Below are 25,606 nucleotides of genomic sequence, written 5' to 3'. Positions count from 1 at the left end.
TAGAGTTTTTAAAGTAAAGCACACTATAATAGAATGTTACAGTAGTAGTTCTAATGTTTCCTTTCCTATATTTCTTTGTCGTTTGATGTCAAATAAAAGTCACAGCTAAATGTACCCTAAAATTTCTCATTAGAAAGAATAGCTTCAACATTGACTAAGCCTTTCATCAGAGCATGTGAAATCTCTTTATAGGCATTAGGAAATTAAATTTTAAAACACCTCCATCAGGAAAGTCAGAATTAGAACACATGGACGAGAACCACATACGCTACTTTAAGAAACAGAGGCTCACACTAGATCTATTAGAGTGACCTGAAAAGATTACAACCCAGCCAGTCTGCTCATTCCTATCGTTTTAATGACTGATATGGAATTCCAACTTTGAAATGGATTTTTTGTTTTAAATATCACAATTACACAAAAGCAATGCATGCATATGCTTACAAAGATCAAATAGGACTGAAATGGTTATAATGAATATCAATAATTTCTTTCTTCATACCTCCCTAACCCCAGGTTCCCTAGAAACAACCTCTCCTTAACTACTAGTTTTTGTATATGTAGATAGTATGCTTATATTGCTACTCTTGATTTATCAATGTTAGATAGATACTTTTTACACCCTTCTGTGACAAACAAGGAATTAGCGATTAGGACACAACTACCACCATCCCTCTCCATTCCTTCCACTGTGATTATATTGGTTGTAATTAAATAACATAAAAGTAGAGTATTTTGAATATATATAAAGTTTCACTGCAGAGTCAAATAGTTGTACTAACAGTTGCACTATGGTTCCATTTCCTTTCATACACAGCCTTTTGGTTTTGTTCCTAGAATTCCTGATTACTTTACTCTCCCAATTTCTTCTGATAACCATCTTTTTTTTTTTTTTTTATCTGAAGTTCCATCATACCTGGTACTTATCAAATGAGTCCATCTCCTCTCTCCTACTTCAACTACAGAAAGTTTCCACATCAACCTCCAGCATTGCTATCTTGGGACTACCTTCCAGTCCTGTCCCACTATTTCCTGAATTTCATGTCTTCCTATTTTCTAGTATAGCCGGAGGCCCATTTTCTGAGTCTTTGCTGGTTGAAGATATTTTTCTTCTACTTTCTACCCAACACTTGATAGGCAATTTACATAGGTATGGAATTCTAGGTAGAAAATCATTTCCCAGTAGGATTTTGAAAGGATTTCTTTGTTGTCTTCTAAAGACAGTAAACAACTGATTGTGAGTAAGCTCAAAGGTCATAGGTTAAACATGCTGTGGTCTGGTGTGGTGTCTCCAGGTATAAACATCTTAAGAATTCATAGAGAATGAAAGAAAAATATAGATCACATGATAACAAGAGTCAACATGTAAGTTGTGAAACCTGGTGGTAACTGAGAGCGTGACTTACTATTATTTTACCCCAAGTTTTATCTGTAGCCTTTTAAAATAATAGACCTTTATCCAGTCTTAAGCTATATTCATCGGTATGTGTGTGTACATGTCTCTGTTTTGCTGTTTGAAGCTTGGATTATATACTAATCAGCTATATGATATCATGTAAATTATGGAATTTTTTGAGCCTCAGAGGGTTGTTGTGGGGATTAACTAAACTATAAAGATTTCAGACACATAGTAGGTGCTCAGCAAGTGGTTACCACTACTACTATCTATCTTATGAAGAAGAATAGAAATAATAATTCTACTTTTCAAATGACCAAGCATACCAATTTTTTTGTACAAGAAAATTATTTCCAAAATAGCCTGATTCAAACATACTAATGTTTAGTGTCATGAACTGAAGTGAATGAATACTCAACTTCTCACTAGATCAGCACTGAGCCTATAGACCAGGGACCTACACACTAGAGCTCACTGCCTGTTTTTGTACTGCTTGTGAACCCAAAATGATTTTTACACTTTTTTTTTTTTTAGTATTTTATTTATTTATCCATGAGAGAGAGAGAGAGAGATAGAGAGAGAGAGGCAGAGACACGAGCAGGGGGAGAAGCAGGCCCCACGCAGGTAGCCCGACGTGGGTCTTGATCTGGGGACTCCAGGATCACACCCTGGGCCAAAGGCAGGCGCCAAACCACAGAGCCACCCAGGGATCCCCTATTTTTCTTTTCTTGAGATATATTTGACGTACAACACTGCGTATGTTTAGGGTTGATTTGATACATTTATATTGCAATATGATTGTCACTGTAGCATTAGCTAACATCCCTCTTTGTCACACTATCATTTCCTCTAGAATTGGGAATAGTTAAGATCTAGTCTCTCAGCAAATGCAATGTTTGTAATACAGATCTCTTGTCTATAATATACTCTTAGATAGTTGAAAAAATAAAATAACATTATGTGACATCTGAAATTATATAAAATTTAAATTTCAGTGTCTGGAGTTTTATTGTAATACAGCCACATTCATTCATTTGCGTAGTGTCTATGGCTACTTTGATGCTATGGGCAGCAGTTGAATAGTTGAGTAGTAGCTGCCCAATGGCCTACAAAGCCTAAAATGTTTCCTATTAAAATCTTAAAGTTTGCTGACCCTCAGACCATTAGTCCTGACTTCTCACTACAGCCACAACCTAATGAGACCATCCCAGGATCCTTGCATTGTTGTCTCTCCATCTGTAAACAGTCACCCTGTAGTACCTACTGTTCCACCAGTCAAACCATCCTGTGTCCGGAGTTCCTTATCCCTCACCCATTTTCTCACATCTGCTGCTCCTCTGGTGGCTCTGGCCTCAGCTTCTTGTCTTAACCACAATTCACCCTTACCTCTGACATGATATCCCCTCCCGCTAATCTGAGAGGAGACCAGCAGATCCCATTCAAATGCAGAAGTCCACCCCAGCAGCTACTCCAGTAAGAATCTTCAAGAGTTTTCTGGATGCAATTTTGGAAAATTTAGTGTGTTTTTTTTTTTTTTCATAGTGTGTATTTTCACTCTTGGCCAAGATGGATATTAAGTATCTGCTATGTACCTAGCACTCTACTATGTAAGAGGAAGGGGGCTAGAAGATGGAAAAAAGCTGAGTTGGAGTAGAAGGAAGGGGCAAAGAAAAATAATAAGATAAAACAATCAAGAAAATGGACCACTTTGGTGACATACTATAAGGCACAGAATGACTGACTGAATGAATGAATGAATGAGGAGTTAATGAGAGTGATTGAGAAAGACTTTGCTAAGAACCTAGGATCTGAGTTAGTTGGGCCTTAAAGGATGGGATAGATTTGAAGAATGCCTACTGGAAGGGAGTAGGAAAAATAAATAGGTTGGTGAAATGAGTTCTGTATCTGAACCACCTACAACAGGGGTCATGGGTTGTAGAGGCGCCTGCCTTTCCCTGTTTTCCACCCACCACCACCACAGCCCCGCCACCCAGCCCCACAGCAATACATCTCAAAAAGGCACCTCAATGAATAGACTAGAAAATGGTGACTCTCTCTGGCTGGGCCAGTTGGGTAGAGGCACTCTCTCCTCCAGGGTGGCAGGCAGGCCTGCATTTGGGCAGAAGCAGGTGGACAGGGCAGCCCAGGTGGCTCAGCAGTTTAGTGCCTGCCTTCAGCCCAGGGCGTGATCCTGGAGTCACGGGATCGAGTCTCATGTCGGGCTCCCTGCATGGAGCCTGCTTTTCCCTCTGCTTGTGTTTCTGCCTCTTTCTCTGTGTCTTCATGAATAAATAAATAAAATCTTTAAGAAACAGGTGGACAGGGTCACTGTCAGTATTTGCACCCCCAGGGCCAGATACCCTCATGCACAGCACAACCTAATAGCATATCGCAGATCTGAAATGAATGGATCCCCAGCTGCATCTTATGTTTAGGTATGTTTTGTCGGAATTCTCCAGTGCATTAAAATGGCTTAAATTAACATTTGATAATATACTCTGGTGGTGAGGCTGTGGCTAAACAGGTCCTCTCATTGTTGGCAGGAATGCAAAAATCGTAAAATCCCCACAGGGAGGAATTTGACAAAATCTAGTGCAATCCCATATGCATTTACCCCTTTGACACAGCAATTCCGATTGTAGGCATCTGTTATAAAGATGTATTGGCAAAAATACAAAAGGATTTATGTTCAAGGCTGCTCTTTAAGGTATCATTTAGAATAGCAGTAAATTGGAAACAATCAAAACTGTCTCTTAATAGTAGACTGACTCAACAAACCAGGGTTGGCAAACTTCTATAAATGGCTAGAAAGTAAATATTTTAGGCTTTGTGGTCATATGGCCTCTATTGCAACACTCAGCTCTATCATCAGGCCATAAAAGCAGCCATAAAACATAAATGAATGTGTGTGGCTGTGTTTAGATAAAACTTTATTTGTGAACATTGAAGTTTGAGATCTATATAACTTCCATGTCACAAAATATTCTTCTTCTTTTGATTTTGTTTTCAGCCATTTAGAGAACATAAAACTCATTCTTAGCTTGAAGCACATACAAAAACAGCTCACAGAGTAGATTTGGCTCTCGAGCTGTACTTTTGTTAATCTCTGGAATAAACTATGGTACATTCCCACAATGGAACCCATATAATTGCATAAAGACGTGAGGAAGATACCTATTTACTGTTATGGATCCAAAATTCAGTAAGGGGAAAAAAACAAGGGGCAGAACAATATTTACAGCATGCTATCATTTGTGTAAGAAATTGAAGCAAATTGTATATATGTAAAGTGTTTATATTGTCAAAAAGAATGATGGAAGACTAAACTAATAACTCCTTAAAGCAGTTACTTAACAAGGGAAGAGATGAAAGGTGGTGAAATGGACAGGAGTGGAAATAAGATTTTGGTGAATGTAACTTGTAATATTGTTTTGACTTTGGAATATATTTTTGACATAATTAACAAATAAAATGAAATCACAAAGGAAAGTATTGATTTAGTTGTCAGCACTTAAAAATTGGGATATTTTGTAAAGAAATCTAAATTTCCTTTCTTTTGGATATCACAAGATCTGGCTGGCATCACGGAGTCAACTTACCCACTCGGCAGCTGTCTGAGGAAGGCACGTTTTAGCAACTTCCTTTTTAGTAAGACGTGTATTATCAGATTTGCTATAGGACAAATCTGTTGGTCTCATTTTCCCTTGCTGGTCTGGCCTGTGTGGGCATTAAGTTTGTAATTTCTGCCCTAGGGGAGGCAAATGAATTAATACTTGATGCTTCAGAGGGCAGTAATAGAAAACTATGCAGTATTTTGAGCACAAGTATGCAATGAAAAAAAGTAGTATTTCAGGGAGATTCACCAGCCAGTGTTATGCATAATGATCTAGAGTGGGGAAGAGCCTGTTGCCAGAGAGTCTCATCCAGATTTGGTTATGCTCACATAGGCGTGAGATAAATTGACCCACGTGGGTGATGGCTGCAGGATGGAGAGAAAGTAAAGAAAAAGCCATCAGGACAGGGAATCAAAAAGAATGAGGAATTACATTAGAGCTGGAAAGGAAGGAAGAGATCATCTAATCTCACACCTCTCTTTTATAGGAAACTGAAACCCAGGGTGGTAAAAGGAATTTCACATCTGGTTAACATCAAAGTTAAGATCACCATCTAGGTTTTTCAAGTCTTAATATAATGTAATTGCCATGAAATTTTATTATTTTGAGGCTGCAACAGACAGGGAGAGACAAAACTAGATAAAGAACTTTATAACACTTTGTTACCATATAAGCACTAATTATACCATGGTGTCCCCAGCATATAAAGCAGCTGCTATTCTGGGTAATGGCAAAGTCGTACCACTGACAGAAGTAAAGACTCCCAGAGAGAAATTTTCTTGGGGAGGAGATAGGAAATTTGAGTTTTAAACATGGTGGGTAAAGTGAAACATGTAACTGGTGATTCTGGTAGGCAACTGAAAATCTTTACAAATTGGCAGTGTTATGTAAGATATGTCTCTGATTATTGCTACTATAAATTAACGTCAATTGATTTAAGGTATTTGATCTCTTATAACAAGAAAAGAGGGCAGCCCGGGTGGCTCAGCGGTTTAATGCTGCCTTCAGCCCAGGGCGTGATCCTGGAGTCCCAGGATCGAGTCCCATGTCAGGCTCCCTCATGGAGCCTGCTTCTCCCTCTGCCTGTGTCTCTGCCTCTCTCTCTCTCTCTGTGTCTCTCATGAATGAATAAATAAAATCTTTTAAAAAAAATAAACAAGAAAAGAGAATTGTAACTATACATTTGTCAAAAAACATAGGTTATAGAATGCAAAGTGAATAGTAATATATCAATATTTGCTCAACTGTAATAAATGCACCAAACTAATGCAATATATTAACAAAAGAAGAAAATTGTGGGGGGTAGGATACATGGGAATTCTCAGTACTTTTTCCTCAAGTTTTCTGTAAACTACTCAAAACAATAAAGTCTATTAATTTTTAAAATTAAGTTGGTGGAAAGATCCACCAATAACCTATTGTGAGGCCACAAAATCAAAATTGCCTATTTGTCCTCTCAGTACACCTCCATTGGCAAGTACATTACCAGAAAAGACACAAATGACTAAATGCCAACGCAGATTTAGAGTGAATATTACTTTTAGCTTCTGAGAAAAAAATTGTGAGAATGTTTTAAAGATCAATTTAAAAATCAGTAAGTGAAATTGAAAAAAATAGTTTTAAAAAGGGAATTGCTTGCAACCTATACACAGCTTTCCAGTATTTTTTTCTGCTGAAATTTGACTTGTTGATCATTGACACTATTGGCAAGATTGGTCTTTGTACCTAAGACAGGTTTTGAACTGTAGTGTAGATTGCAATACACAGTCACTGACTCTATGACAAATGGCTGGAATATACACATACAAAACTGCCCAAATGAACCACAGCATCACCAACCCAAATGTGTCAACCCCCTAGGAAGTAAATACTGATCTCTAAAGCTGTACTGATTATACAGTGGTCCACTTGGGTCATTATCTTCAAAGTAATTAAATCAACCCAGGGTTGTTCACATAATAATGTAATTTTCATGACTTTAAAACAGGTAAAGAGTGACTTGTCATTCCTGTTTGCTCTCCAGGTACATTCTAAAAGTTCATTTTTCTCTTTCCCTTCCTTCTTTTTTCTTTGATATAAGTTACTGTGTAATGTCAAGGAAATGAGTGAAAACATACATAGACACTGGCTTTGTTACACCACAGACTTAGAATATTGTAGTGTTAGAGTTTCAAGGAATTGACTTAATTATTTTATTTCCATGGGTCTCAACTGGGAAGCTTGTATCCACTTATCCCTCTGAGAGCCATTATTGTAATTCAAACTCCTAATTTTAAATTTTCTTTTTTTTAAAAGATTTATTTATTTGAAAGAGAGAGAGCATGAGCAAGCCAGTGGGGGGAGGGAGAGAGAGAGAGAGAATCTCCAAGCATACTCCCCACTGAGCAGGGATTCTGATATGGGGTTCAATCCCAGGACCCTGAGATCATGACCTGAGCTGAAACCAAGAGTAGGAGGCTTAACTGATTGAGCCACCCAGGTGCCTCCAACCTCTTATTGAGAAGAAACTAAGATTTCAAGACATTGATTGACTTGCCCAAGCTCTTTAGTGATAGGTCCTGGACTTAAATCTCTTTGTTCTTTCCTGCACAGCATCCTTCCTTTCACATCACGTTACCATAGGTCAGTTGATTCGGTTCTGTGTATCTCTGGTGTATATCAACAAAACACAAGTATGTTTAGATGGGATGATCTCTACAGCTCCTTACAGTTCTATGATTCTATCAGTTATTAAACCATTTGTGGAGGGACATCTGAGTGACTCAGTTGGTGAAGAGGCCGCCTTTGGCTCAGGTCATGATCCCAGGGTACTAGGTTTGACAAAGCCTATGGGTTCCCTGCTCAATGGAGAGTCTGCTTCTCCCTCTCTCTCTCTCTCCCTGGCTCATGCTCTCTCTCACTTGCTCACTCTCTCTCAACAGATAAAATATTTTAAAAAATAAGTTAAAAAAAGAAAAACTGTGGGGACATAGGAGTGTGTGGGGAGAAGGTAATACTATCTAGCTTTGATTCCTTTTTCTCCTCTTTCCCTTGACTGTAAGGCAAAAAAGGAAATAAAATATATTTAATCCAGCATATGTATGGAAGTTAGACTGTAGCTGGTCTGCAAAGTGACTTCTAGGGTCACCCTGTATATCACACAGACACCAGGAGGCTCGCACAAGGTCTCATCTTTCTCAGGTAGACTAACCTTCCACCTTTCATATTCCACCCAACTACACCTCTAGAAGTAGGGTTTTAGTTCACAAAATACACACGCTAGCATAACCACTCAGTCTTAAATTTCTACTTGTTTCCAGAGCATTCAAGCTACAAATAGCTGTTAAGCCATCATTCCTACTTCACGTGAATTTACTTATACATAATTACCTTCTTTATGGCTGCCTTACATCTCTCATTTGGAATAGGATCTCATCTTCCTTTCTTGGGAGAAAAGTCTGAGAGAAGCTTTAAAACCTGGTAAATTACTCTTTCTTTCATCCTCTTCAATTCTATGGCTTAAATTCTCCATCAAGCAAGGAAGACCTCTTTTTCGATACACCCTTCAATTCTGAGAAAAACAAACTACCAGGAGCTAAATTGCTGTCCTGTGGCCAACAAGCAATTCCTGGCTTCTGGCTGTAAATTCTCTGTGTACCTCTCTGAATTGTGAAGATTAGTGACACAGTAGGTCACTGTGGGTTGTCTTGCCTTGTGAGAAGGTCTTTGGGTACATGTACCTTCCTATATATGCCCTGAGCCAAAGACTACATACAGCAGGAATTCTTAAGAACAAAGGTATGCTTCAAATACCCAAGTAATATCATCTTTGTACAGTGTAACAGGAAATCTAGTATCCTGGGGAAAGAATAAAATTAGAGGTACAGTCCTTGAATATCTAAAAGCTATTCTTTAAATAGGATCCCATCAACAATTAACACATCTGAGACTACTTATATTACAAACCTAGGGGAGAAGCTCAGAGTTATGGTTTATGCAATTAGAAATCACATTTGCAAAAACCTTGCTAATTCTTCTTACTCCATAATGTTCAATATACCCACACACACATGCACATTTTTAAGAGAAAAAAAATCCAGAATATATTGCTTCAAACACACTTATTTTTATATATATATATATTTCAAGATAATAATCAGAGCCACCGGGACAGGCTGCTTGGGAGCTTCAAGAGCATCAATCAGTCTCATCGTTAGCAGCATCACCTTTCTTTGGGGAACACTTTGTATCAGGTAGAGTGTGCCCCTGTTCTTGCCAGGGCAGACAAAGGGAGCAGAGTCTAAAGGATGAGAACAAGCCTGCCTGTTCTCCATGAAGGGCAAGAAAGGGGAGAATAGTCAGCAGCACTCACTCTTCCACCTGCTTCCCAGATGCCTCTTACCGTTTTTACCTTGTCTTCTTCCTTTAAATTTGGACTGTTTGCACAGATAGGCAAAAAAAATGCTCCTGACCTTGCCACAAATACTGGACAATCAGACTGGGCTTTCAACGACTGCCTGACACTACCTCCTCTGGCCCAGATTTTTGGGGTTGGGACCTGAAACGAAAATAAAAGAAAATCTCAGCCCAAGGATGCCTTCTAAATCACTCTTTCCCCTCTCTTTTTTGTTTTCTCTCCCTATTTCCTACCTCCCGATTTACAGGAGTAAATATGTGAATAAACATAGAATATATTCATTGAAAACATCTGCTCTTTGCTTTATTCATTTGTTCATTTAGCAAATGTTCTTTGAATGCATCTATGTGTTAGCTAAGTGGTGGGTGTGTACATAGTAGTCAATAAAATAGACAAGATCTTAATGAAGCTTCTACTCTCCTGAGTTAGACATTAAATCAACTATTTGCTAAGTGAAGAAATAACCAGGGGGGCCCAAATTTAGACTTTGGGAGACCAGAGAAGGCTTCTCTGAGAGGGTAACACGTATGAACATCTGAAAGGTATTTGATTGTTCTCCTAAGTCTTCTGGCATAAAAATCTCTGAGCATATCTACATACCTGCAAAATAAATATAGCAGAAAGGTGTGAACATTTATGTACAAGTGAAAAACTCTTCATCTTCCAGAAGTAAAACCGGTTTCATCCAGCAAACATGCATCTTCTGCAAAAGAAGCTCCCAGATAAAAATACTTCATTATTTGATGTCAACAAGGCTGACTAAATACAGTGACAGAATTAAGACAAAACCGGTGGACCAGATACACTCTCCTTTAAATGTGTTAGGATTTAAAAGCTCAGCATGAATGAGAAAAGGAGTCTGCTTAGTACGATGAACACATTCAAACCCTTTTTTGATTACTCCTTTGTTGTTATGGCAAGATTGCAAAGAGAACAAAAAACACAAACGTGAAGGAAGTCTTCTAGACACTGTCTTGTTTAGAACTTTGTTAAAAGTCCTTGAGATACTGTCTACCCCAATGAAATTCTTGAACTAACAAGATGATACATTTGTGATTTGCTTTCTCATTTATAAAATGCTTAAATAACATCCCACTTTGAAGTATTTACCATTTTAAAGAAGAAACCGAGTTCAGATCTGTTCATAGTGTGTTAGCAAATGGGGAAACTGAGCTTCAAAAGTTGGTTTTCTGACACCAATGCCTGTGGTCTTGCTATTATAACACACTGCTAAGCCTGATTGTAAGTCAGATACCCTGAGCTTGTCCTGAGTGGAGTGACAGATTTCACACAGCAAGATGTCAGTTAGACAATCATGCTTTCTGCTGTGTCACTTCATGGAGACATAACCTCATCTCATCTGAGTTTCCTTCAGAGACTTATTATAGGATCTCACATTCAAAAGCAGGAGGGCAAATAAATCTTAACTTTTAATATGGGTTTGGACACCTGTGACTAGCACCTGTGAAAGCAAACATGGCTTAAGTGAGACTCACAGGCTCATAGCACATTTCTGCCATGATTATCTTCCATAAAGAAAAATGAATAAGATGTACAGAGGTTCCTGAATTAGGTGAGAATATGTAACCATGGTGAGACCCTATCTTCCTAGAACAATATTTAGTGGAGATGTTTCTTCACAAACCTGATTTGCTCTTTAAAGGAGACCTAAAACCCTTCTAAAAAGAGATGTATGTGTGTCCCAATAATTTCAACGTTTTAAGAAAAGCAAATTCCTGGCCTCAAGGAAGATGATGATGATAGTAGTAGTAGTAGTAGTAGTAGTAGTAGTAGTAGTAATGGTAGTGTAGAGAATGGGACACATTTACTGATTCTGTCTCCATTAATCTGAAATAATTCTACTTTAGACAACTTAGGCATTCTTGATGTATTTTCTACCTCAGAATACTTAGGTAGAATATGGCTGATTTCTTCTAATCATAAGGAAAATCATTTTCTTTCTTTTTAAAAAAAAGGATTTTATTTATTTATTTGACAGAGAGATAGAGCCAGAGAGCACAAGTGGGGAGAATGGCAGAGGGAGAGGGAGAAGTAGATTTCCCACTGAGCTGGGAGCCTGACATGGGGCTCCACGCAGAGCTAGATCCCACAATCCCAGGATCATTACAGGAGCCAAAGACAAATGCTTAACCAACTGAGCCACCCAGGTGGCCCAGAAAATCATTTTCTAAAATCACAATAGCTGTGCATGATTGACATTGTTGGTTGGTCAATCCTACAATCATTCCTAAAATGATTCTTGCAAAATGCTAGGAAAGCCCATACTAGGAGTGAACTATGTGAACTATCCTAGCCAAAGAAACATGGGGGAGGTTTCTTAGAAGTTTCTGGGGAGAGTTTCACTATGTTGTTGAAGAGATATTGTTGATTTCCAATCCTCTCTTCTTTTTGCCTTTAACTTGGCCATGATGGCTGGAACTGTTGTAGTCCTTTTGTGACCAAGAGTGCTAAAGGTAATGAAGGCAAAGAGTCAGAAATCTATAGAGACCATGGCAGAAAGACTGAAACTGCCTAGACCTTAAATGTTGTTAATCAGCTGATTTAACACTAGCATTTGTTTACTTTTTAGCCTTTCCATCATGCAAAAAAGTAAATCTCTATTTGTTCAAACTACTATTCCTGAGATTATTCGTAATGTACAGCTGAAGGAATTCAATTGATAACACTGTGTAGTTTTGAGCTAGCTACTTAGAAAACTTGAACCTAACTTTCTTTGTGTACGAAATAAAAAGAAGGTTGAACTCTTTTAAATCTAAGAATTCTCTGAGGGACGACTGGGTGGCTCAGCAGTTGAGCATCTGCCTTTGGCTCAGGGTGTGATCCCGGGGTCCTGGGATCGAGTCCCACATTGGGCTCCCTGCGAGGAGCCTGCTTCTCCCTCTGCTTCTCTCTGTGTCTCTCGTGAATAAATAAATAAAATCTTTTAAAAAATAAGAATTCTCTGATTCAAAAAATACGTTGGCTCCATTGTATTCAGAAACAAATTTTTTAAAAGATACACATTTTTTTCAATTTTATAAATAGCCTTACCGTTTTAGTGTTGTGGGAATATGAAACAGTACATTTTCTAAACATATTTTGTTATTATTGAAATGGTTATATCACTTTAATGCAAAGTATTTTGTGTTTTCATAATTCTTCACAAGCGTCGTTTCTAGTCAATGCAAAGGGAATATTCCACTGAATTTATGAAGAAAGCTAAAGTGCACAATTTATGTTTTCCCATACAAATACAGAACTATTGGCCTAACACCGAAGAGTATCTATTTTAAGAAGACCAAGACTTAATCACAAAAGGCCCGGTCAATCCAGTCTTTACTCTGAGCCTAGCACAAGGAAAATACCTTTTCCAATGACAACTTCAAAGAAAACATCTTTTTATTGTTGCTATTTAAAGATCACTATGGGAGGTAACGCTTGGTCATTGAAAAGGAACTAACTCCACAGGCAAAGAATGAAAGTAAAGGATTTTTAAAGCACTTTCTAAGTAGATTTGCAACAACAGACTTACAGGGAATGAGTATTACCTTCATTTCCAATAGGATACTAGGCTACTATGTTATCATAACAAAAACTATTGTGTCTTCTCACATATAATTTTAAGAGTCTTAAATGAGAGAAGGCTCTTAGCTATATCTGGATTAAATTCCCAAGAAAATACATTTATTTTCAATCTCAAAAATTAGGCTCTTAAAAAAAAGCAGCTCTAGTGAGCAGAATCTTTCAGAGTATAGTGTTTGAAGTGAAAAGCCTGAGAAAACAATGTGTTTTTTGTGCTTCAGGTTTTTAATGGTTAGGTTAATATGTCAGAAATTAGGTGATGCACACCAGTTTCCTGCTCTTCACATTCTAATAGTTATAATTTAGCATGGTTCAGGATATAGTTCTAATTCTAAGTTTGATTTAATAGGTAGAATATTTTAAAAATTCAGTTTAGTACACTTTTCTAAATTCCTTTTTAAAAACCTCTCAAAACAGATTCTTATTATACTGGATTTAACATGAGTAATAAGTAAGTTTAAAAAAAAAGAGTTTACATTAAGCTGAAAACTTGATTATAAAGTAGTCACAATCTTACCAAATTTCTGAGAACTTAAGAAAACCAAATTGAATTCCTGTGTACGCAAATCCTTGTAAATTTGTTCTTGTCTCTGTGTGACAGACGATGGCAAAGAGTAAAAATTAGCTATTTTTTCCTAATGGGGTGGCGTTTCCAGGCAGCTTACTCACCCATCCTTATGGTGCCCTCCAACTCATACTTTCCTACTAGCAAGAACACAAAAGTGAAAAATTAAACATCTTATATTTACTAACCTCTTACTCCAACCAGCTAAGAATTGCAGTCAAATTGGACAACTGAGCAGCAAGGAACCGATATGGATCTCTAATAATCAACATCAACCTGGCCTTCCATAAGCCTTTGCAATATGACCACATGCCCGTAATCAGCTCCTTCTCCTAATCTCCACAATAATTACTTCCAACTTCTACTTTCTACAATTCTGTTCCCTCCCTGTACTCCTACTCTCAGGACTTTGCATTATCCTTTAAGAAAATAAAAGCTTTTTTTTTTTTTTTTTTTTAAGTCTCAAACAGAAAATTTCTCCAATCCTTCAATCTCCTGTCACCAAATCAATGCTACATTTTCCCTCTCTTCTTTCTGGCCCATAAAAGTGGAGGAAAACGTTCCTTCCATTATTCAAAGCCAATGTCTCCACACATTCTGTGGATTATGTTTCCTTCTGTATTTCTAGGAAATTCATAGACTTTTGTTCACAAATTGTCATTGTTTTGATTGGGCAATATATATAAATGGTCCAAGGTTCAAAAATTATAAACGGAAATATGAGGAAAAGTCTCTTACATTCCTAGTGCCAGGTACCTATCTTCTCCTTGCGGCAAGTGTTCTGTAGAGGTATTCTATGTACTTAGAAGTAAATGTATGCAGATGTCAGGGAGGAAGAATTTTCTTTGCCCTTCAAGGTCTTTCTACCTGGATGAGGAATCGAATTGACATGAGACAGATTAAAGGAGAAAATCAAATTTAATTTTGTATATACAGGGAATCCATATAGATATGAAATTACAAAGACAGCAGGGCAACGTGATGCTTATGGGAGCTAAGGAGAGCAGTGGGGGTCTAGGGATGCAAGCGCAAGAAGAGCACTAGCTGGAGGTGAGAGATGTTGGGAGAACAAAGATTGCTCTGTTACAGGGATCAGTGTCTTAGGTAAAGAGGAATCTCTGTTAATAGTTTTCTTCCTGGTGCAGGCAAGTAGTTGAGGGGGACATACAGGACTTTTCCTGAATCTGCTGGGTTCTGATTGCTTTTTTTTTTTTTTTTAAGATTTTATTTATTTATTTGAGACAGAGCAAGCGAGAGAGAGAGAGAGAGAGAGACCCAGGGTGAGAGAAAGCACGACCCAGGGTGGGGCACCAGGGAGAGGGAAAAGGAGGCTCCGCATTGAGCAGGGAGCCCCATGTGGGCTCAATCCCAGGCCCTTGGGATTATGACCTGAACCTAGGGCAGATGCTTAACCTACTGAGCCATTCTGTGCCCCAGTACTGATTGCATTTAACTCAAAATAATATTCATATCAAAGTGGCTCATCTTGGGGGGGTTCGCCTTTGACCCTTACACAAACTTATTCTTCCTTAGGTCTTAAAAACAAAAGGGATATTTTTACACATTGTTACATAACTTGCTCTTTTCAATAAGAAAATGCATCTTGGAGACAATATTAATTCATAAAGTAAAGCCAGTGTCTGTCTCATCAGTTCAGGCAGAGGAAGGAACACTGGGGTGCTATCACCCCAGGCGAGGCTGGACCGACAAAGGAGCGCAGAGGCCTAGGCTCAAAGGATAGGAATGCTTGCTTATCGCCCAAAGGAAGCTGCAGGACAAGTAGCCAGCCTGCACTAGTCCAGAGATAGAACCACCAGATACACAGAATTCTGCAACATAAAGAATAAAGCTATCTGTTCACATTTCAAGTCTCTTGAGAAGGAAAAGACCCCGAGGGGACCAGAGGAAGTGACAGTGGAACATCTGCTCACATGACCCTCATGCGCCTCCCATCACCAGTATCCATCTTCTCAGGAGACCCTTGCCACAAAGTCTGCCCTTAAAACCCCTCATTTGCAAAAAAACAGAACAAAATCAAAAAGCCTCACTTGTAACTCATTGGGGAGTTTGGGACTTTTGAGCATGAATTCCTTGTTCTCCTACGTGGTGCCACACCAATAAATGGACTGTCTTTCTTCACTGCAAAGTCTCAGTATCAGTTTTTGTTAACTTGCTGCACATCAGGTGAACAAAGTCTTGTTTGGTTTGGTTATAAAAATACTGGTTCATTCTTTTTTAACTACATAGCGTTAATTATGAAGGTCTCATAAATGACTGAATCCGACCTCATTTAACTGGTCTCCTAACTTTTGTTATTATAAACGGTGTTGCAACAGATAATTTTGTACATTGGAATTGTACCTATAGGTTAAATTCCTATTAGTGGGATTGCAGGGTTAAAGGGTTAAACACAGTTGAAATTTTGACAGATGTTGCCAAATTATCCTCTACAGATGTCAAGCCCAACTACAGTTCCACCAAAAAAGCATGAAGAGTGATAATATTCACCCAATGAAGGGGCACCACAAAATTTCTTGCTGATCTCATAATATAAATGAGCATTTTGTTTATTATGAGGGAGATTGACCATCTTTTCCAATAGTTAGAAGCCATTTTTAACTCCTTTTCAGAGAACTGTTCATATCCTTTATTTTTTCATGGTGTTGTGGTTTTAAAATATTGGCTTGTAGAAGTTATTTATATGTAAAGACAGCTTTAGGCACCTGGGTGCTTCAGTTGTTGAGTGTCTGCCTTTGGCTCAGGGTGTGATCCCGGTGTCCTGGGATCGAGTATTGCAGGGAGCCTGCTTCTCCCTCTGCCTGTGTCTCTCCCTCTCTCTCTCTCTCTCTCTCTCTCTCTGTGTCTCTTATGAATAAATAAAAATCTTAAAAAAAAAGAGAGAGAGAGAGAGAGACAGCTTTTGTAATATGAGTTGCAATTTTGGGGAGGGGGACATGCAGGACATTTTTTATAGTCAGATTTATTAGTTTTACTTTTATGGCTTTTGGCTTTTGTGATATACTTAAATACCCTTCCCTACTCTGGGTTTATGGGGAAAAATTCTTATGGTTTCCTCTATAACTTAATGATTTCTGTTTTAAAGTTTTCTTCATTCAGATTTTATAGATTTCTTGTTAAAATCAAATCCCAAGACAATGAACTAAAAGCCTATTACAATTAGAGAGTTCAGTAAGGTGACTGACTACAAAATTAACATGCAGAAGTTCGTACCCTTCATATCTTAAAATGAGTTAGAGTTAGGAGATCTAATAAAAGATAGGATCCACTTGCAATATAAATAAAAGTGGTAAAATTTCTAGAAATGATTTTAGTCTAGCTTCTGCTTTCACAATGAGGCAGATCAGATGCATGGCTTCTGAATCACGTGGTATCCACAAAATTCTCTTTGGTGGTAGCCATGGTGGCAGACGTGTAAGTGATGGTGTCTGGCCAGGTTCAAAACACAACTATCCCATAATATGGCACCTTGACATAATGTATAGTTTAAGCTAAAGAAGTTTGAGATAATGGCAGAAACAAGAAGGTCACTCTGACCTTCCCCCTACCCTTCTCCCCAAAAGCCGGTCATAAGATCCTCTTGTGAGGAGGTACCTTTCTTATACCTGGAGGAAAGGAGCTCCCTTGTCACTGAAGACAAGGGATGCTGAGAAGAATCAAACAGGCTATGTTTCTACCAGTTTGCTATACTTACCTTGTCCTCTCTGCCCTCTCACATTTCTCCATGGCTGTCCACTCTTCACTGAGACTAGGACAAGAAATACTCAGATTTAACAGTGTCTTTAGGTTTTTATTTCCTCATGAAGGCTCTCCTGTCACATAAAACTTACTTTAGGTAAATTAGTATGTTTTTCTCTACTAATCTTTGTCGGTTTAATTTTCAGACCCCACTAGGAATGCTAAGAGGTTTAAGAAAAACCTTTTCCTCTGCTACATGTCTAATATGCAGTTCAAGTCTTCTTTTTTTAAAATTTTTTTATTTATTTATGATAGTCACAGAGAGAGAGAGAGAGAGAGAGAGAGAGAGAGAGGCAGAGACACAGGCAGAGGGAGAAGCAGGCTCCATGCACCGGGAGCCCGATGTGGGATTCGATCCCGGGTCTCCAGGATTGCGCCCTGGGCCAAAGGCAGGCGCCAAACCGCTGCACCACCCAGGGATCCCCAGTTCAAGTCTTCTTGGTGCCAGATGTGGCATCTAGTGTCCAGTGACTGCGGCAACAGTATCCTCTCCTGATCAGCCCTGCAGTGTGATTTGGGGTATTATTAGACTGCTAGTCTCCAATCTTATTTATCAAACTTTCTATAGATTTAATTAACTACCCTACATACTTTTAACAAAATTTGTTATTATATTAATATATTATGTTACATAAATGAGCACTGAATAGGTGGAGATGCCATTCACTAAGAAAAGACAATTTTACAGGCAAATATTATAATCTTGAATTTGAGGTACGTGTGCAACCTCCAAGTAGATATGCTAATTATACTGTTAGATATCCGGCTATAAACCTGATAACATTGGTCTATTCTGGGGAAGTAAATTTAGAGATAATCAGCAAATTCATTGTATTTCAGGCCATGTAAATATATGACTTCACTTAGGACATGATATAGAATAAGCAGATAAACTATAACCCTGAGAAGTGGGAATATTTAAATGACATGTTGAGGAAAAGACAGCTCTAGGAAAAGGGACTGAGGAATTTCCAGAGAGGAAAAAGGGAACTTAAAAATGTGGTGTCATCAAAACTGAGGGACAAGTGCTTCTAGAAAGAGGGAATGATCAATTAGGTTGAATGTTATCATTAAAATGAGGGCATTAGTAATCTCAGGAAAAGCAAGTAACAGAAACCAACTATGGCTAATATAAGCAGAATTTATTATATTAGCAATAATATCGATATAATTAATGTAACTAATTATATTAGATAATTACTGTCTTTTCTCAGTGAACGGCATCAGCACCCACTCAGTGCTCAGGTCAGAAACTTTAGAATCATCCTTGACTTTATTCTTCTTACCCTCAAAATCCAATCAATCCTCAAGTCCTACCAATTCCTTTCAACTCTGTCAACTTCTCTATTTTCATCACTTTGGCTCTAACCATCACTTCTTGCTTGGCTTCCTGTATCAACCTAACTTGAATTTACTCTTATTCTTGTCAGTCCATTCTCTCTGTGGTAGTCAGATTGCTCGTTTAGAAATGGAGAGTTGATCATGTCACTTCTCTATTGAGGACCTTTCAGTGGCTTGCCATTACTATAAGAAGTAGTCCAAAATACTTAGCATGACCTCTAAGAATCTCTTTTACCTGGATCCTTTCTGCCTCTCTAGTCCCCAATCTGTATTAGTCACAGCAGACAGCCAGAAAAACAGAATTAAAGGACTATTTCAAAGAGTGAGATATTACCTGAAGATCAGGACGCTGCCTCCCATCTGGGCTGGAGCCCACTAGCCTTCACTTCTAGCCTTTACTTCTCTTTCACAAGCTGGAGACATAGTACTAAAAAGACACTTGTCCTATAAAGGCTGTTAAAAATCTTTACTGACTCCTGGAGCCCACAGTCTTCTATCACTTCTGTTGCTCTACCAGAGGCTCCACCAAAAACAGGAACAAAATGGCTCCTTCATTTCTCTTACTCTAAACGTCCTGCCAGTGCTCCATAGTGGCAGAAATTAACAGGAAGTGTGCTGACAATGGAGTCTGCAAAACATAGTTTGTGTGCTCCCAGCCTTGTGATTCAGAACATGGAAGGTCAGGGATGGAGTCAAAAGCTATGCACATATAACAGGTACATGCTCCTACTCTAACTTTTCAAAATGGACCAACTGTGGGCTTTACACTGGACCCTGGAAAGACACACATGCAGATACACCACACTCATACATTTTTCATAGAATTGATATCAATTTGTTTTCTAGATCTTAGCTTAAATAATACTCTATAAAGTTGCCTATTTTAATTCCAATGTAGTTAACATACAGTGTTATATTAGCTTCAGGTGTACAATATAGTGTTGCAATAATTTCATGCATCACCCGGTGCTCATCACAAGTACCCTCCCTAATCCCCATCACCTATTTAACCCATCCCCCCACCCACTTCCCTTCTCATGACCATCAGTTTTGGTGTTTTTTTTTTTTTTTTTTTTTTTTTTTTTTTCAGTTAAATGCCTGTTTGGGGCAGCCTGGGTGGCTCAGCAGTTTAGTATCATCTTCGGCCCGGGGCGTGATCCTGGAGACCTGGGATCGAGTCCCAAGTGTGGCTCCCTGAGTGGAGCCTGCTTCTCCCTCTGCCTGTGTCTCTGTGTGCCTCTCATGAATAAATAAGTAAAAAAAAAAAAAAAAAAAAAGAGTCTGTTGGCTTGTTTCTCCCTCCCATCTCTTTCCTTTGCTCATTCGTTTTGTTTCTTAAATTCCACATATAAGTGAAATCATATGGTATTTCTCTTTCTCTCACTGACTTACTTAACATTATACTCTCCAGCTTCATCCATGTCATTGCAAATGGCAAGATTTCATTCCTTTTTGTAGTTGAATAATATTCCATTATATATATGTATACACACACACACACACACACATACATACCTCATGTTTCCTATCCACTCATCTATTGATGGACACTTGGGATGCTTCTATAGTTTGACTATTGTAAATAATGCTGCTATAAACATAGGGGTGCATGTATCTCTTTGAATTAATGTTTTTGTGTTTTGGGGGCAAATACCTAGTAGTACAGTTACTGCATCATAGGATAGCTTCATTTTTTAACTTTCTGAGGAAACTGTATTATTTTCCACATTAGCTGCATTAGTTTGTATTTCCAACAGTGCACAAGGATTCTTTTTTCTCCACATCCTTGCCAACACTTGTTGCTTTTTTTGACTTTAGCCACTCTGATAGGTGTGAGGTGATATCTCATTGTAGTTTTGATTTGCATTTTCCTGATGATCAGTGATGGAGCATCTTTTTATGTATCTGTTGGTTCTCTGTATGTCTTCTTTGGAGAAATGTCTATCCATGTCTTCTTGCCCATTTTCTTTTTAATTGCATGCATTGTTTTTTTCAGTGTTGGATTGTATAAATTCTTTATTCTTCAATGAAGTTATTTTTGACCACATGTATAAATTCAGAACCCTTAATATATACTCTCTGGTGCCCTGTCTTACACCATTAATAAAGTTATGACTACAAAAATGCACAATTATTCATTAAATATCTGCCTCCCCTGCTAAACTGAAAAGTTGTCAAAGAGAAGGATTTCTACATCTTCTTTATTGCTTTATCTCTCCACTCCATGGAACCTGGATATCTCGAATATTTATTGAATAAATGAAATGTATCTTCTATCATAGCATTCAAAAGCATAGTTCATTTATTGTCAATAATCCCTACAGGGACAAAATATTTAATAGTTCTAAAAGGTCATTTTATCATTAAGCAAAAGGGCTAGTTCCCCAGGAATTTCTCTCATGCTGTTTTAAACACAGATTGGCAGAAATGACATATTAGTTTCTCCAGGTGAGTTGTACTGGAAGTATGAATACCTAGATCTTTTTCAATAATATACTGTATTTCATAGTAATTTAAGTAACCATGGAGATAGTTATGGAAATATATAGAAAAAGACAAATTCGAGGAGTTAAATAGAATTCTCATGAAATGTATAAAGGACGGAGTAAAACAGACAAGGAAAATTAGAAAGAAAGACTCCCTCTAATCCTGAGGCTCTAGCCACCTAGTTATGGAATCACATATGAAAACAACAACAAAACCATTTTACCCAAATATTAACATACATTTATACCAAAATGATATTTTCAAACAGTGAGTGACAATAGCTAGGCATTAAAATGTTTTATCATGAAAGAGACAGAAATGATTCACTCGGCAAACTGGCTTGTAGCTCCCTGACTTAGGTCTAGGCATTAAGGCAACTCCTTTGTTTGGTTTTTCATTCCCATAAGAGAAAGTCTGTAGTGTATCAGAGGGCAGCAGAGCTATCAGCAGTGTGTTATCTTTAAAGCTGTGTTCCTGATTCTGAAGCTGGATTTCAAGAATTCTAACACTCAACGTGTTTGATCTCTTTCTAAGAGGTGAATATATCTATGCTCTTCCATCCTTAGCTGCTTAGAGTAGAACAACCCATAGGTTCCAATTTGTGGGGGAGGGTGGAGGTGAGGTTATTGTCAACAAACTTTTAAATTAATGATAAGGGAGAGGAGAGGGCGACAAGATAAGTTAAATGAGAAGGCAACTGATGTAATTTATCTAGGAGAGAGCTTTACTTTTTTTCGGGGAAATAAGAAACAGTGTTCTCCAATGAGAGTGCATGGACAAAGGAAAGGGATGGGGCCCTGAAGAGAAAGAAAAAAGTTTGGAGCAATCACTGTAAAGGTTTCAGTAAGGATGATTGTAAGGACTGTGGAGTAACTTTGAGAACCTGTGGGGAAATTTGATATACGAAATTTCAGGAAGTAGAACTGAAATTTCGTATAGCAAGTAGAACCCTTGTTGAGATTGCATCCTGCAACTCCTGATCCATGGCCAGAATGGCCGTGTTAATGAGGGTCAGCAAAGCCTTCAAGGGCCAATGAGTGCGTTATTGCAATAGAGCCCAGTCTGAATAAGAAGGCAGAGAAGCCAGAACGGGAATAAAGGATTGGAAATAAGTGTTAGAAGACAAAAACAGGAAGATGAGTAAATTCAACAGTGATAGTAAACACGTAGGAAAACAGGAGGCTAGGCTAGAAAAGCTTGTCAGTGAGACATTCCCCCTGACACCACAGGAGGCCGAAGACTAATGATATTGTCAAAGACTTCAAGTAGAATAAAAAAATGTATGCGGATGAGTTGTTAAAAGAAGGCTGTAGAACAATGATCTGTATGTAGATATACCCAGTCCTGCTTTAGGCTGCATGGGTTGAAGTGGAAAAAAATCAAAAGCTTTCTGTAGAAGATAACGCAGAAGATAATAAATTTTAAGAGAAAATCCTTTCTTTTTTTTTTTTTTTTTTTCATTTAGTTGGAGAAGGCAGGAATGTTAAAGGCAAGGATATGGGGTTGTTTGTTTATGGTGGACCAGATGTCCTAAGGGGTCTCATGAAGAAAATAAATAGACTGGTAAGGAATGGAGTTGGCCCACAGTGGTGTTCAGGGAAGCTAGATAGGGTGGTTAGAAATGGTGCTGAGTTGTATGTTAAGGTCCTTGAATGTTGGTCAAAGCAATTAAAGTAGGGGGCTTTGGAGGTGTACTAGTAAAAGAAAACTCAAGTTTCCTCTCTACTAAACACCAGCTTCTGACACCAAATGTGATGAAGGGTATTCCCCATTCTTAGTAACAACTGGTTATCATACAGTTTAATTGTGACACTAACTATCTGGAGTTAGCACAGATCCAACAGGTTAACCCACTTCAGACGCCAAGCTCAAGTCCCAAATTGTCACCTGTACCTCTTGACCACTGGCAAAAAACTTGAGGGTTTCTATGACCCCCCCCCCCCAGGTTTAATTATTTGCTAGAATGGTTCTCAGAACTGAGGGAAGCACCTACACTTACCGGTTTATTATGACACAGCTCAGGAATAGCCAACAGGGGAAAAGATGCACAGAGAAATCAATGTATGTGGAAGGGGAGCGGAGCTTCAGTGCCTTCCCTGAATACACCCTCCACCCCCAACCCCTCCATGTATTTACCAGCCTGGAAGCTCTCCAAATCACTTCAGTCAGAATTTTTAACGGAGGCTTCATTAAGTAGAGACGATTGATTAGATCACTGGCCCCTGATGATTAAGTCAATCTCTAGCCCTTCTCTATACTCTGGAGGTTGAAAGGGGTAGTGAAGCTGAAAGTTCCAACCCTCTAATCACGTGGTTGGTTTCTCCAACACCTAGGTCCCATCCTCCCAGAGTCATCTTGTTGGCATAAATGCAGAGCTGGTTGAAAGAGGCTTATTAACTAACAGAACCCACTCTTCTCATGCCTAACATTCAGGAAATTCCAAGGCTTCTGGGAGCTCTATGCCAGGAACCCAAGACACAAAGATTAAATATATACTTCTCACCACATTATAATTAGTTTCAAAAGCTGCTGTAATACATTGCTACAGACTCAATGGCTTACACCAACCCAAAGTTATTACTTATGGTTCTGTAGGTTAGGAGTCTAACAGGGTCTCACTTGGCTAAAATCAAGGCATGGGTAGTGCTTCATTCCTTTCTGGAGTCTACCGGGTCATGGCCTTTTCCATCTTCCAAACCTTGACATATTCCTTGGCTTATTGTCCCTTTTTTCTGTCTTGAAGCCAGTGATGTTCATCCCTTGACCATTTCCATAGTCACATCTCCTTCTGACTCTTCTGCCTTCCTCTTTGACTTTTAAGGATCCTTGTGACTGATTTCATTGGGGCCACCTGAATAATCCAGGGTAGTCTCCCCATTTTCAAAGCCAGCTGATTAGCAACCATAACCATTTGCAAACTTCATTTGCCTTTGCCATGAAACCTAATACATCCACAAATTTTAGGGATTAGCACGTGGACATCTTTGGGTGACCATTTTTCACCTACCACAGAAGGTCTACTGCAGAGGTCGAAATGCTAGAGAAGAATGCTGAATTAGCACAGTCTGGTTAATGTTAGGCAGAGTTCATCAGAACTGGTTTCAAGATTTCAATTACACTTGGGGAATGTAAGCCTGATCAAAATTCCACTCCCAGGTTGCTGATGATTGATAATGTGATTCCTGAATCTATATTTAAACATACTAACGCTACTTATTAATAACAACAAAAACTAACACTTCTTGGGCTTTGTATATCAGACCTGTTCTAAAGGCATCATGTGAATTAATTTTATCCTTAGACAATACTCTAAAGGAGGAATCAACATTTCCTCTAGACAGAATTAGTAACTTGCCCAATCAATGTCGCAAAGCAGAGGATTGGAACTGAAACCTGGGCAGTGAAGCCCCAGGGCTTTTAACCTTACATTACAAAACTTCTTTAAGTGCATCTCTCAGGGTCATGAGACATGGAGTGGCCGATGAGTATCTGATGCGGGTTAGATACCAAAGGGTACAAGTTAGAAATAAAGCTTCAGGCAACTAATTAGGGCAGGATTTGTTGAAATACTCATGAGGGGAAAAGTGGCTCTTCATTGTACTGAACCTACACGGACACCAGATTTCGTTTGTTCAGTCAATCTAAATATGAAACCATCCACAAAACTATTCTTTCTTCTCTATTCTTTTCATCCAACAACTGTTTATTAATGATAATATAAAAAAAACTGTACAGGCCACTGCATGAATCTGAGTTATGCCCATAAGAATTAAAGGAAAAATATAAACTGGAAGGAAATTATAAAATGTGCCCAGTAAATTATTACACCATCAATTACATTATTTCAACCTCTGTCATTTGATCCCCTGGCCTCATTTTCTTCTCTACATTCTTTCTTCTTTTTATGGCCCTCTGCCCCCATCGACACGTTCATTACGTTCTTTCAAGTGCTTCTTTCACCCATTTTCATCCTTTTGGTGATGTGCCTTTTGCCTGCACAGTTGCTTCCATTACTACCTGTTGGCTAGCCACAGATACTCAGACCACTGCAGGAATAAATGATTTTGTTTTGAAATACTAAAATTCTCCTGAATTCATTTTTTCCTTTCCACCCGCTTATTGCTGCTTGAGTTCAGACTTTCATTTGTTCTGCTCCTCACAACAGCTTCCTTCTGGAATTTCTGCTAATTTTTCCCAAGCCCCCTGACAATCCATTCATCCTCACTTTCACATACCTTTCTGATTTTTTCTAGAAAACCCAATGTTGACATTGCCCTACTCAAGTTCTTCGATTGATTACCCGATACAATCTAAACTTCTTTATAAGACCTAAAAACAGTCTGTCTACCTATCTAACGTTATTTTACCCTTCCATCTAATCTCCCTTTGCAGGTTATCCTCTAGCAGCACATGTAATACTTGTGGTTTCCAAAAGACATCATGACTCTTTCATGCTTCTGTATCCTTCC

Source organism: Nyctereutes procyonoides, unplaced genomic scaffold (genome assembly GCF_905146905.1).
Source record: "Nyctereutes procyonoides isolate TBG_1078 unplaced genomic scaffold, NYPRO_anot_genome, whole genome shotgun sequence".
Taxonomy (NCBI): domain Eukaryota; kingdom Metazoa; phylum Chordata; class Mammalia; order Carnivora; family Canidae; genus Nyctereutes; species Nyctereutes procyonoides.
The sequence above is the reverse complement of the archived record's forward strand: the minus strand, read 5'-3'. Positions refer to the sequence as shown.